This window comes from Sapajus apella, unplaced genomic scaffold, assembly GCF_009761245.1.
Source record: "Sapajus apella isolate SASKATOON/1434 unplaced genomic scaffold, GSC_monkey_1.0 scaffold63, whole genome shotgun sequence".
Taxonomy (NCBI): Eukaryota; Metazoa; Chordata; class Mammalia; order Primates; family Cebidae; genus Sapajus; species Sapajus apella.
In genome coordinates this window covers 9691888-9706447 of record NW_022437003.1, presented here as the reverse complement: position 1 = coordinate 9706447, position 14560 = coordinate 9691888, and positions in this window count along the sequence as shown.

Below are 14560 nucleotides of genomic sequence, written 5' to 3'. Positions count from 1 at the left end.
TGAGACGGAGTTTCGCTCTTGTTACCCAGGCTGGAGTGCAATGGCGCAATCTCGGCTCACCGCAACCTCCGCCTCCTGGGTTCAGGCAATTCTCCTGCCTCAGCCTCCTGAGTAGCTGGGATTACAGGCACGCGCCACCATGCCCAGCTAATGTTTTGTATTTTTAGAAGAGACGGGGTTTCACCATGTTGACCAGGATGGTCTCGATCTCTTGACCTCGTGATCCACCCGCCTCGGCCTCCCAAAGTGCTGGGATTACAGGCTTGAGCCACCGCGCCCGGCCGAGCAGCTTGTTTTTTGATTGTTGTTGTTTTTTGTGCTTTTTTTGTGAGGGAGTATCACTTTGTTGCCAGGCTGGAGTGCAGTGGCACGATCTCAGCTCACTACAACCTCTGACTCTGGGATTCAAGCAATTCTTGTGCCTCAGCCTTCTGAGTAGCTGGGATTACAGACACCCACCACCATGCCTTGCTAATTTTTTGTATTTTTAGTAAAGACAGGGTTTTGCCATGTTGGCCAGCCTGGTCTCGAATGCCTGACCTTGTGATCCGCCTGCCTCCACCTCCCAAAGGCTGGGATTACAGAGGAGAGCCACCGCGCCCGGTCTGTTTTTTCAGACAGAATCTCTCTCCGTCACCCAGGCTGGAGTGCAGTGGCGTGATCTCGACTCACTGCAGCCTTCACCTCCCGTTTTCAAGTGATTCCCCTGCTTCAGCCTCCTGAGTAGCTGGGTCTACAGGCATGTGCCACCATGTCTGGCCAATTTTTGTATTTTTAGTAGAGACGGGGATTTGCCATGTTGGCCAGACTGGTCTCGAACTCCTGATTTCAGGTGATCCACCTGCCTCAGCCTCCTAAAGTGCTGAGTCACCAGACGGAAAAAGGAGCTTCTTACCCAAAGTTTATTCATTTTACCAAAGGGCTCAGCTCTGAAGCCTAGACTGGAGCCTTTGACCACTTAACTTCCTTCATTGATTTAGTAACTTACGAATGTTTTTAATTGGCCTGCAACATGCCATGCACTTATTCTAGGCCCTGGGTTTACAGCAGTCCACATGACAAGGATTCTACATGCATGGGAATTTATATTCTGGTGAAGGAGACCAACAGTACACAAATAAGTAAGATATAGCTGGTATGAAGAAAATGAACACAGGCCGGGCGCGGTGGCTCAAGCCTGTAATCCCAGCACTTTGGGAGGCCGAGGCAGGTGGATCACGAGGTCAAGAGATTGAGGCCATCCTGGTCAACATGGTGAAACCCCGTCTCTACTAAAAATACAAAACATTAGCTGGGCATGGTGGCGCGTGCCTGTAATCCCAGCTACTCAGGAGTTTGAGGCAGGAGAATTGCCTGAACCCAGGAGGCGGAGGTTGCGGTGAGCCAAGACCGCGCCATTGCACTCCAGCCTGGGTAACAAGAGTGAAACTCCGTCTCAAAAAAAAAAAAAGAAAAGAAAAGGAACACAGTAAGGTGATAAGAATTGGGATAGACGTCAGAGAAGGTCTTGCTGAGAAGATGACATTCATGCTAAGAACTATAGGAATGTATCAGATGTGGGAAAATCAGAAGGGCCATTCTCAGGAATGAGGGGTTCCAGTGTAGGAGGATGACCAGATATATGCAGCAAGGTGATTTGGGAGACTGGAACTTATTAGCTGGGAAGAAAGAGGTAGTGTTACGGACATTGGAACCATCTCCATCTGGAATAGGGGCTGGGTAAAATAAGGCTGAGACCTACTGGGCTGCATTCCCAGACAGTTAGGCATTCAAAGTCACAGGATGAGATGGGAGATGGACACAAGTTAGAGGTCCTAAAGACCTTGCTGATAATACAGGTTGCCGTAAAGAAGCCAACCAAGGGCCGGGGTGGCTCACCCCTGTTATCTCAGCACATTGGGAGGCTGAGGCAGGTCAAACATGAGGCCAGGAGTTTGAAACCAGCCTGGCCAACATAGTGAAACTCCATCTCTTTTAAAATACAAAACATTAGCTGGGCGTAGTGGCGTGCACTTGTAATCCCAGTTACTCAGGAGGCTGAGGCAGGAGAATGGCTTGAATCCGGGAGGCAGAGATTGCAGTGAGCCAAGATCGCACCACTGTACTCCAGACCAGCTGACAGTGAGACTCTGTCTCAAAAACAAAAAGAAAACAGAAGCCAGCCAAAACCAAGATGATGACAAGAGTGACCTCTGGTTATCCTCACAGCCACACTCCAACCAGCACTATGACAGTTCAGAAATGCCAAAGCAACATTACAGGCACATACAAACAGGCCCGGCTAATTTTTTGTATTTTTAGTAGAGACGGGGTTTCACCATGTTGGCCAGGCTGGTCTCGAACTCCTGACCTACTGATCTGTCTGCCTGAGCCTCCCAAAGTGCTGGGATTACAGGCATGAGCCACCGCACCCTGCCCAGAATTCTTTCATGAGATCCAAGAACTCTCCCTTGGAGCCTGGATAGGAACCCCTTTCTGGTAATGCCAGGGGAGAGAAAGTTGGGGTCTCAATGCTAGGAGAAGTTATGGGAGAATTTCATGCATAGGAATATCATCAGCTGGCTTATGTTTTTATTTACTTTCTTCAGCTTCTATATTGAAGACCTCTATGGCTTACATTTTTAAAAGATCACTCTGACCATAGGTTGAAGAGTAGAATAGTGGGGAGAAAACCAGCAGTAATCTAGATGTAAGGTAATGGTGGTTTAAAATAGATGACAGCAAGCGGGGCCTGGTGGCTCATGCTTGTAATCCCAGCACTTTGGGAGGCGGACATGGGTGGATCACCTGAGGTCGGGAGTTTGAGACCAGCCTGACCAACATGGTGAAACCCTGTCTCTATTTCAAAAAAAAAAATAGAAGGCAGCAATAGACATGAAGAGAAGTGGACAAATTGGGATCCCAGGTGCATCTTTTTGGTACAGACAACAGGACCTGATGTTGGATTGGCTGCTGGGGGACTGAGAAAAAAGAGGAATGAAGGATGACTCCCCAGTGAATGTCCTGAGCAATTGGGTAGATGATGGTGACATTTATTGAGATGGAGATTAGAGAATAAAAAGTTTATGCAGAGGAAACCTCTGTGCTTTCTCTAACTCATTTGGAAAATGGAGACAGTAGTATCTACCTCGTAAGTTTATAGTCAGGATCAATTAAAATAAAAAGCCAGGCACAGGCCAGGCATGGTGGCTCACGCCTATAATCCCAGCACTTTGGGAGGCCAAGGCCGGTGGATCATGAGGTCAGAGTTCAAGACCAGCCTGGCCAACGTGGAGAAACCCCATCCCTACTAAAAAATACAAAATTAGCCGGGCATGGTGGTACACTCCTATAATCCCAGCTACTCAAGAGGCTGAGGCAGGAAAATCGCTTGAGCTCAGGAGACAGAGGTTGTGGTGAGCCGAGATCACGCCATTGCACCCCAACCTGGGTAATAAAAGCAAAATTTCAATTCAAAAAAAAAAAAAGCCAGACACACAGTATGTACTCAAATAATGTTAGTTTTTATTGTTATGCCAAGCACTGTGCTATGAGCTTGTTTAATTTCTTTCTTTCTTTCTTTTTTATTTTTTTGAGACTGAGTCTTGCTCTGTCACCCAGGCTGGAGTACAGTGGCGCTATCAAAGCTCATTGCAACATCTGTCTCCTGGGTTCAAGCGATTCTCCTGCCTCAGCCTCCTGAGTAGCTGGGATTGCAGGTGTGCACCACCACACCCAGCTAATTTTTGTATTTTTAGTAGAGACAGGATTTCACCATGTTGGTCAAGCTGGTCTTGAACTCCTGACTTCAAGTGATGTTCCAGCCTTGGCCTCCCAAAGTGCTGGGATTACAGGCTTGAGCCACTGTGCCTGGCCTCATTTTCAAAGTTGAATACCTGCTCTTGGCTAAGTCCGGTGGCTCACGCCTGTTATCCCAGCACTTTGGGAAGCCAAGGCTGGAACATCACTTGAAGTCAGGAGTTCAAGACCAGCTTGACCAACATAGTGAAAACTCAACTCTGCTAAAAGCTTTTAAAAAATTATCCAGGGGAGACCCTCTCTTGGGCACCCTGCTTTCTCAGCATGAAGAAGCCTTTTCTCTCTCTCTTCCTTTTTGGCTATTAAACTTTCCACTCCTAAACCTACTCCTTGTATGTGCCTGTGTCATGAATTCTTTCTCAACCATGACAAAGAACCAGGGTTTATACCTCAGACAGCCGAGTCATTTCATTCTTCTTTTTTTTTTTTTTTTTTTTAAAGATGGGGTTTCACCATGTTGGTCAGGCTGGTCTTGAACTCCCAACCTCAGGTGATCCCCTCCGCCTTGGCCTCCAAAGTGCTTGGATTACAGGCGTGAGCCACCACGCCCGGCCCATTTCATTATCTTATAGCCCAGTCGTTTCTCTTTAAGTATAGATTTTGTATGTTTTCTGCCTCACATGAAAAGATTTATTAAGCAAACACAGCAGAGGAGACAGAGTCAGATGAAGCCAAACCCTCTGTTCTCTGATGGGGCCTCAATATTTTCATACTTTCCTGCTTTGAATTTTCCTGAAGGTTTATTTTAGATCCTCACCCATCTCCACCTTAGCAATCTTCTTCACCATGCTCTTTACATGATTTGATTTGGGAATTATTTTCTTCATCTGAGCATACCACATCCAGGAACTCTTCAACTTGAAGAGAGGGAATTTGAAATTTGTAGCTCCTTTGTTTTTCTGTTTTTTTTGAGACAGAGTCTCACTCTGTTACTCAGACTGGAGTGCAGTGGCACGATTTCAGCTCACTGCAACCTCTGCCTCCTGGGTTCACGCAATTCTACTACCTCAGCATCCCTAGTAGCTGGGACTACACTTACCAACCACCATCACGCCAGGCTAATTTTTGTATTTTTAGTAGAGATGGGGTTTCATCATGTTGGCCAGGCTAATCTCAAACTCCTGACCCTGTGATTTGCCCACTTCAGCCTCCCAAAGTGCTGGGATTACAGGCATGAGCCACTGTGCCAGGCCTCTTCTTCCCTTTTAACAGATAAACTCAGCTGGGCACAGTGGCTCACACCTGTAATCCCAGCACTTTGTGATTTAAAGTTTAAACTGAACGCTTAGACTAGATTCATCTTCCTTAAGTGTCATTCATCTCTTTTTGCTGAGTACATTTTAAGTTAAAATAGTTCATATCATTTATAAGAACCAATTGTGCCGGGCGTGGTGGCTCACGCCTGTAATCCCAGCACTTTGGGAGGCCGAGGTGGGCGGATCACGAGGTCAAGAGATCAAGACCATCCTGGCCAATGTGGTGAAACCCCGTCGCTACTAAAAACACAAAAAAATAAGCTGGGCATGGTGGCACACGCCTGTAGTCCCAGCTACTCGGGAGGCTGAGGCAGGAGAATTGCTTGAACCTGGGAGGTGGAGGTTGCAGTGAGCCAAGATCGAGCCACTGCACTCCAGCCTGGCGCCTGGTGACAGAGTGAGACTCTGTCTCAAAAAAAAAAAAAAAAAAAAAAAGAACCAATTGTTAGAAATGTTGTGAGCTGGTTGACATCACATTGGTAATTTGAAATTGGCTGCGATGGGAGTATTTATACCACACAAAGAAATAACGATTGGAGGTAAGAAGCTCTGTAACAGGCCGGACACGATGGCTCACACCTGTAATCCCAGCACTTTGGGAGGTCAAGGTGGGTGGATCACCTGAGGTTAGGAGTTCCAGACCGGCCTGGCCAACATGGCAAAATACCATCTCTACTAAAAATACAAAAATTAGCTGGGCATGCTGGCGCAACTGTAATCCCAGCTACTCAGGAGGCTGAGGCAGGAGAATCACTTAAATCCAGGAGGCAGGGGTTGCAGTGAGCTGAGATCGTGCCACTGCACTCCAGCCTGAGTGACAAGCAAAACTCCTTCTCAAAAAACAAAAAAAACACAGAAGCTCTGTATGTACTTATCCAACAAATATTTTCTGAGTACCTGCTGTGTACAGGAGAATGTGCTAGGTACTCGGGATACCCTTGTCTTACCATTTAATAAACAGACAAGGTACCATGAAGTTTACATAAACCTGACAATCCAGCTTGAAGCTGGGAGGCAGATTAAAAGAGACACATCAACCAGAAACGACGTATGCACCATGTATAGATTCTGATTTGAATTAACTATGAAATGACAATCATGGAAAAACTGAATAAGGACAGCATATTAATGATGTGAAAGCACTGTTGTTGGTTTTTGGTATGGGTGAAATGCTATTATGTTTATGTTTTATTATTTATTTATTTATTTCTGAGATGGCGTTTAGCTCTTGTTGCCCAGACTGGAGTGCAATGGCAAGATCTCAGCTCACTGCAACCTCTGCCTCCCGGATTCAAGTGATTCTTCTGTCTTGGCCTCTCGAGCAGCTGAGATTACAGGCAACTGCCATAGTGCCCGGCTAATTTTTTGTATTTTTAGTACAGACAGAATTTCACCATGTTGACTAGGCTGATCTCCAACTCCTGACCTTGGGTAATCCGCCCGCTTTGGCCTCCCAAAGTGCTGGGATTACAGGGCGAGCGACCCTGCCTGGTCATATTTGTGTTTTAGACAGAGAGGGGAAAAACGCCTTACCTATTAGACAAACATAATGAAGTATTTACAGGTAAAAAAAAAAATGATGTCTGGGATTTATTTTAAAATACTCCAGAAAACAAAAAGTAAGAGGATAGATGAAACAAGAATGGCAAAATATTGATAACTGTTGAAGTTGAGAGATGGCGTATGAGGGCTCCCTATGCTCATATATGCTTATTATTGATATGTTAAAATTTTTCCATAATTAGCGGGGCATGGTATCTCATGCCTGTAATCCCAGCACTTTGGCAGGCCTAGGTAGGCAGATCCCTTGAGCCCAGGGGTTTGAGACAACCCTGAGCAACCTGGCAAAACCTCATCTCCACAAAAATAAACAAAATAAGCTGGCATGTGGTGTGAGCCTGTAGTCCCAGCTACTAGGGAGGCTGAGGTGGGAGAATCACTTGAGCCTGGGAAGTGAAGGTTGCAGTGAGCTGAGATCATACCGCTACACTCCAGCCTGGGCAAGAGTGAGAAAGGAAAGAAAAATATTTCCATAATTAAAAGCTAAATTTAAAAAATGAGGAGGAAATCTCTTTTTTTTTCCGAGACAGAGTTTTGTTCTTGTTGCCCAGGCTGGAGTGCAATGGTGCAGTCTTGGCTCACCGCAATCTCTACCTCCAAGGTTCAAGTGATTCTCCTGCCTCAGTAGCTGGGATTACAGACATGTTCCACCATGCATGGCTAATTTTGTACTTTTAGTAGAGACAGGGTTACTCCATGTTGGTCAGACTGGCCTCGAACTCCCAACCGCAGGTATTCTGCCCTCCTTGGCCTCCCAAAGTGCTAGGATCACAGGCGTGAGCCACCGTATCCAGACTGGTAATCTTTTCTTTTCTTTTTTTTTTTTTGAGATGGAGTTTCGCTCTTGTTACCCAGTCTGGAGGGCAATGGCGCAATCTCGGCTCACCGCAACCTCTGTCTCCTGGGTTCAAGCAATTCTCCTGCCTCAGCCTCCCGAGTAGCATGCGCCACCATGCCCAGCTAATTTTTTGTATTTTTAGTAGAGACGGGGTTTCACCATGTTGACCAGGATGGTCTCGATCCCTTGACCTTGTGATCCACCTGCCTTGGCCTCCCAAAGTGCTGGGATTACAGGCGTGAACCACTGCGCTCAGCCCTTTTTTAATTTTTTTAAGATGAAGCTTCGCTCTTGTTGCCCAGGCTGGAGTGTAATGGCGAGACCTTGACTCACTGCAACCTCTGCCTCCCGGGTTCAAGTGATTCTCCTTCTTCAGCCTCTCAAGTAGTTGGGATTACAGGCATGAACCACCACACTCGGCTAATTTTTTGTATTTTTAGTAGAGACGGGGTTTCTCCATGTTGGTCAGGCTGGTCTCAAACTCCCAACCTCAGGTGGTCCACCCTCCTTGGCCTCCCACAATGCTGGAGTACAGGCGTGAGCGACTGCATCCAGCCTCAGTCTGGTAATCTTAATAACTAAATACTATAACGGAAAATACAGGCTGAGCGAGGTGGCTCACACCTATAATGCCAGCACTTTGGATGCTGAAGCAAAAGGAGCCCTTAAACTTAGGAGTTTCAGATGAGACTGGACAATGTAGCAAAGCGCCATCTCTACTAAAAATATAAAAATTATCTCCTAGGAGCACTGGCTCACGCCTATAATCCCAGCACTTTGGGAGGCCAAGGCAGCAGATCACCTGAGGTCGTGAGTTCAAGACCAGCTGGACTAACATGAAGAAACTCCATTTCTACTAAAAATACAAAATTGGTCGGGCATGGTGGCGCATGCCTATAATCCCAGCTACTCTGGAGGCTGTGGCAGGAGAATCGCTTGAACCTGGGTGGCCGAGACTATGGTGAGCTGAGATCTCGCCATTTGCACTGTAGCCTGGGCAATAAAAGCAGACTCCATCTCAAAAAAAAAAAAAAAAAAAAAAAAAAAAAAAAAAAAAAAAAAAAAAAAGGAGAAAGAAAGAAGGAAAAGTAGAAATCTTAAGTACAACTTTTAGTTATTCAATAAATTGAATCTTCTTACTATTGTAATCATATGGGGCAAAAGTAGCAGGCTAGTCAGCCACCAGTGGAATGGATCCTACTTGGCTTGCGTCATTAACCAGCTCTCTGACCCTGGACACTCATATAACCTTTGCTTCCACACCTGTAAAATGGAAATATAAAGCCACCACCTCTTCTACTCATGTCACAGAACTGTGATGAGACTCAAATCAATAACAGATACGGAATCCCCTTTCAGAAAGTAAAAACACTTACAAAAGCAGGGGATTTTTTTTTTTTTTTTTTGGTTAAAACATTACTCTTGAAGGGGATTTTTTTCTTACCCACAATGACAAATATTTGGGTTGTTTGGGAGTTTTTAACATATGGGTTAATTCAGAGTTACAGATATAGATTGTCATAAATTGGCTTTCTGAATTTCCAAAATTAAAACTATAACCTCAGACAATGTATCATGTCAAGGTTTCATTTTATCCCAAGACATATCACCATGAACACCAGTTATTGTCCCTTTGGAGACAGCTGAGATAGGAGAAATTTAAGACTCAGAGCATATAAAACCAAGCTTTTAGAAGAAAACATCTGCTGGGGAAGATCAGGGATGATATAAGGAAAGAATAAAACTTATGAGACTTTTGCTTTTTTTTTTTTCTATTTTTGAGACAGAATGTCTCTTTGTCGCCAGGGCTGGAGCACATGGGTATAATCTCAGCTCACTGCAACCTCCCGCTCCAGAGCTCAAGCAATTCTCCTGCCTCAGCCTCCCAAGTGGTTGGGATTACAGGCGCCCGTCACTATGAACAGCTAATTTTTTTGTATTTTTAGTAGAGACGGGGTTTTACCATGTTGGCCGGGATGGTCTCAATGAATCTCCTGACCTCGTGATCCACCCACTTCGGCCTCCCAAAGTGCTGGGATTACAGGTGTGAGCCACCATGCCTGGTCAATTATGAGTCTTTCTCTAACAGTCCAAGCATGAAAAAATAAAAATAGGCTATACGTGGTGGCTCATGGCTGTAATCCTAGCACTTTGGGATGTCAAGGAGGGTGGATCACGAGGTCAGGAGATCGAGACCGTCCTGGCTAACATGGTAAAATGCTGTCTCTACTAAAAATACAAAAAATTAACTGGGTATGGTGGCACATGCCTGTAATCCCAGCTACTCGGGAGGCTGAGGAAGGAGAATCACTTGAACCTGAGAGGCAGAGGTTACAGTGAGTCGAGATCAGGCCACTGCACTCCGCCTGGACAGCAGAGAGAGACTCTATCTCAATAAATAAATAAATAAATAAAAAGTGTGTAAAAATTTATAAAAATGAGCTACTCTGAAAAGAATATTCCATAGGTTTTTTTTGTTTTGTTTTTTTGAGACAGAGTCTCACTCTTCTCACCCAGGCTAGAGTGCAATGGCATGATCTCAGCTACTTGGGAGGCTGAGGCAGGTGAACTGCTTGAATCTGGGAGGCAGAGGTTGCAGTGAGCAGAGATCATGCCATTGCACTCCAGCCTGGGTAACAGAGCAAAACTTCATCTCAAATAAATAAATACATAGCACATACTGTGCCAGATAGTATACAAGGAGCAAAGGATACAATTATTTCTTTATTTTATTTTGAATTTCTTTATTTTGAGACAGGGTCTCACTTTGTCACCCAGACTAGAGTACAGTGGCATGATCATAGCTCACTGTAGCTTTGACCTCCTGGGCTCAAGTAATCTTCCTACTTCTTCAGCCTCTTGGGTAGCTGGGACTATAGGAGTATGCCACCATGCCCAGATAATTTTTTAAAAATTTTTTCATCTCAGGCCGGGTGCGGTGGCTCAAGCCTGTAATCCCCGCACTTTGGGAGGCCGAGGCGGTTGGATCACGAGGTCAAGAGATCGAGACCATCCTGGTCAACAAGGTGAAACCTCCTCTCTACTAAAAATACAAAAATTAGCTGGGCATGATGGTGCATGCCTGTAGTCCCAGCTACTCGGGAGGCTGAGGCCGGAGAATTGCTTGAACCCAGGAGGCGGAGGTTGTGGTGAGCCAAGATCGTGCCATTGCACTCCAGCCTGGGCAACAACAGCAAAACTCCGTCTAAAAAAAAAAAAATTTTTTTTCATCTCTAGAAAAAAAAAGAAAAAAAGAAGGCCAGGCATGGTGGCTTACGCCTATAATCTCAACACTTTGGGAAGCCGAGGTGGGTGGATCATGAGGTCAGGAGATCGATCAAGACCATCTTTAAAAAGAAAAATTTTTTTTGTAGAGACAGGGTCATGCTATGTTGCCTGGGCTAGTCTCAAACTCCTGGGCCCAAGTGATTCTCCTTCCTTGGCCTCCCTAAATACTGGGATTACAGGTGTGATCCACTGTGCCTGGCCCTGTAATTCTTTAAAAAGGCTGACACTCGGCCGGGCGCGGTGGCTCAAGCCTGTAATCCCAGCACTTTGGGAGGCCAAGGCGGGTGGATCACGAGGTCAAGAGATCGAGACCATCCTGGTCAACATGGTGAAACCCCGTCTCTACTAAAAATACAAAAAATTAGCTGGGCATGGTGGCGCATGCCTGTAATCCCAGCTACTCAGGAGGCTGAGGCAGGAGAATTGCCTGAACCCAGGAGGCAGAGGTTGCGGTGAGCCGAGATCGCGCCATTGCACTCCAGCCTGGGTAACAAGAGCCAAACTCCGTCTCAAAAAAAAAAAAAAAGGCTGACACTCTTTGTCTTCACAGAGTTAAAGGTATAATGGTGGAGACAACTACCCAGGGCATTACAATATAATGTGCTAATTGCCATAGTAAAATAAGTGCAGGTACAACACAAAGGCTTGATCAGGCCCAGTCCAATCTTATGATGGAATTAAAGATTTCTTGGGGGCTCATCCGAAGGTAGCGAGTTATCTCAATTGATTGTTCACAGTCAGTTACAGATGGAACTCCTTGTTCTACTCTTTCTCCCTTCTCGCTACCGAACTTGACTGAAAAAAAAAAAAAAAATCTTGGGGCTGGGTGCAGTGGCTCACGCCTGTAATCCCAGCGCTTTGGGGGGCCGAGGTGGGCAGATCACCTGAGGTCAGGACTTTGAGACCAGCCTGGCCAACATGGCGAAACCCCACCTCTAAAAAAAAAAAAAAGATTTCCTTGAAGAAGTGATGTCTCCTGAAAAAAGAAAAACTGGTGATGAGTAGGTGGGACTAAAGAGGAGAATAAGATGAGGCAGAAGTCTGCAAAGGCCCACAAGAGAAGATGAAGGGGAGACTGGAGATGTAACAACCAGGTCAACACTATTTAAGGCAAGTTGACTTTAAGACTAGGGTGTGTTAATACAGGTGTGGCAGCTCATGCCTGTAATCCCAGCACTCTGGGAGACTGAGGCAGGTGGATCCCCTGAGACCAGGAGTTGGAGACCAACCTGGTTACCATGGTGAAACCCTGTCTCTACTAAAAATACAAAAATGAACCAGGCATGGTAGCACATGCCTGTAGTCCCAGCTACACCGGAGGCTGAGACAGGAGAATCGCTTGAACCTGGGAGGCAGAGGTTGCAGTAAGCTGAGATTGTGCCACTGCACTCCAGCCTGGGCAAGACAGAGTGAGACTCCGTCTCAAAAAAAATAATAACAAAGCCAGGCGCAGTGGCTCACTCCTGTAATCCCAACACTTTGGGAGGCTGAGGTGGGTGGATCACGAAGTTAGGAATTCAAGACCATCCTGACCAACATGGTGAAACCCCATCTCTACTGAAAATATAAAAAATTAGCCAGGAGTCGTGGTGCATGCCTATAATCCCAGCTACTCAGGTGGCTGAGGCACGAGAATCGTTTGAACCTGGGAGGTGGAGGTTGCAGTGAGCCAAGATCGTGCCATTGCACTCCAGCCTGGATGACAGAGCCAGACTCTGTCTCAAATAATAACAAAATAAAAAAATTTCAGCCGGGCGCGGTGGCTCACGCCTGTAATCCTAGCACTTTGGGAGGCTGAGGTGGGTGGATCACAAGGTCAAGAGATCTAGACCATCCTGGTCAACACGGTGAAACCCCGTCTCTACTAAAAATACAAAAAACATTAGCTGGGCATGGTGGCGCGTGCTTGTAATCCCAGCTACTCAGGAGGTTGAGGCAGGAGAATTGCCTGAACCCAGAAGGCGGAGGTTGCGGTGAGCCGAGATCGCGCCATTGCACTCCAGCCTGGGTAGCAAGAGTGAAACTTCGTCTCAAAAAAAAAAAAGAAAAAAAATTTTTCAAAAACAAGACACTAGGGCTTGTTTCAGCTATCTATTGCTATGTAACAAACCATGTCAAAATCATGCCAAAATCTAGTGGTTTAGACACTTGACAGAAATGGGTCTTCCTTCCTCCAGACGGTGCTCACAGAGGTGGCTTGACAGGCACTGGAGAACCTGAAGTCACTGGCAGAATGTTCGGTATGACCTCATTCACTTCTCTGATGGCTTAGTTAGGTGGCTGCAATGTGTGAGGGCTAGCTGGTCCCCTGCCTCTTCATCTGGTCTCTTACCATCCAGTAATCTGGCTCAGAACCTCTTTTTTTTTTTTTTTCTGAGACAGGGTCTTGCTCTGTTGTCCAGGCTAGAGTGCAATGGCATGATCTTGGCTCACTGTAGCCTCAAACTCCTAGGCTCAAGCAATTCTCCCACCTCAGCCTCCCAAGTAGCATACAGATATGTACCACTATATCTGGCTATCAGAACCATTTTACATGGCAGCTGACTGCCAAGACAAGGAAAAGGAAGCTGGACTTTTTTTTTTTTTTTTTGAGATGGAGTCTTGCTCTGTTGTTGCCCAGGCTGGAGCGCAGTGGCACAATCTCAGCTGACTGCACCTTCCACCTTCCGGGTTCAAGTGATTCTCCTGCCTACCTCAGCCTCCCAAGTAGCTGGGATTACAGGTGCCCAGCACCATACATGGCTATTTTTTTTTGTATTTGTATTAGAGACAGGGTTTCACCATGTTGGCCAGGCTGGTTTTGAACTCCTGACCTCAAGGGATCCACCCACCTCGGCCTCCCAAAGTGCTGGGGTTATAGGCGTGAGTCACCGCACCCAGCGAAGTGGGGCTCTTAACACCTGGGTTTAGAAATCTTAGAATATCACTTTCACCACTTTCTGTGGGTAAAAGCAAGTTATGGACCCAGATTCAAGAGGAGGGGATCCTGCACCAGAGCTCCTCTCTCCAAAAAAAAAAAAGGAGCGGAAATAGATTCCATCCATTCCTGTTCATGAGGCTGAGGCAGAATTGCTTGTACCTGGGAGGCAGAGGTTGCAGTGAACTGAGATCACACTACTGCACTCCAGCCTGGGCGACAGAGCAAGACTCTGTCTCAAAAAAGAAAAAGAAAATCTAGGCTAATGAAGGTTTAGGCTAAAGAAAGAGAGAAGTGGATGGGTTTGAAAGGTGCTTTATAAAAAGAAGAATCAGGTGACTGATTGACTGTTGGTGCTAGGGCGAGTATGGGTAGGGAAGAGAAGAGAGAGACACCAAGTTTCCTCTTTTCATTATTATTATTATTATTATTGTTGTTTTATATAAAGATGGGGTTTTGCTACATTCCCCAGGCTGGCCTTGAACTCCTAGACTCAAGTGATCCTCCTGCCTCAGCCTCCCAAAGTGCTAGGATTACAAATGTGAACCACCAAATTCAACCCAGGGATCCTCCTTAATTTCAGAGCAGATGCCCTTTATTCTGTCAAATACCAACATAAGAAAGTAATTTTTAGCCGGGCACGGAGGCTCAAGCATGTAATCCCAGCACTTTGGGAGGCCGAGGCGGGTGGATCACGAGGTCAAGAGATCGAGACCATCCTGGTCAACATGTTGAAACCCCGTCTCTACTAAAACTACAAAAAAACATTAGCTGGGCATGGTGGCGCGTGCCTGTAATCCCAGCTACTCAGGAGGCTGAGGCAAGAGAATTGCCTGAACCCAGGAGGCGGAGGTTGCGGTGAGCCGAGATCGCGCCATTGCACTCCAGCCTGGGTAACAAGAG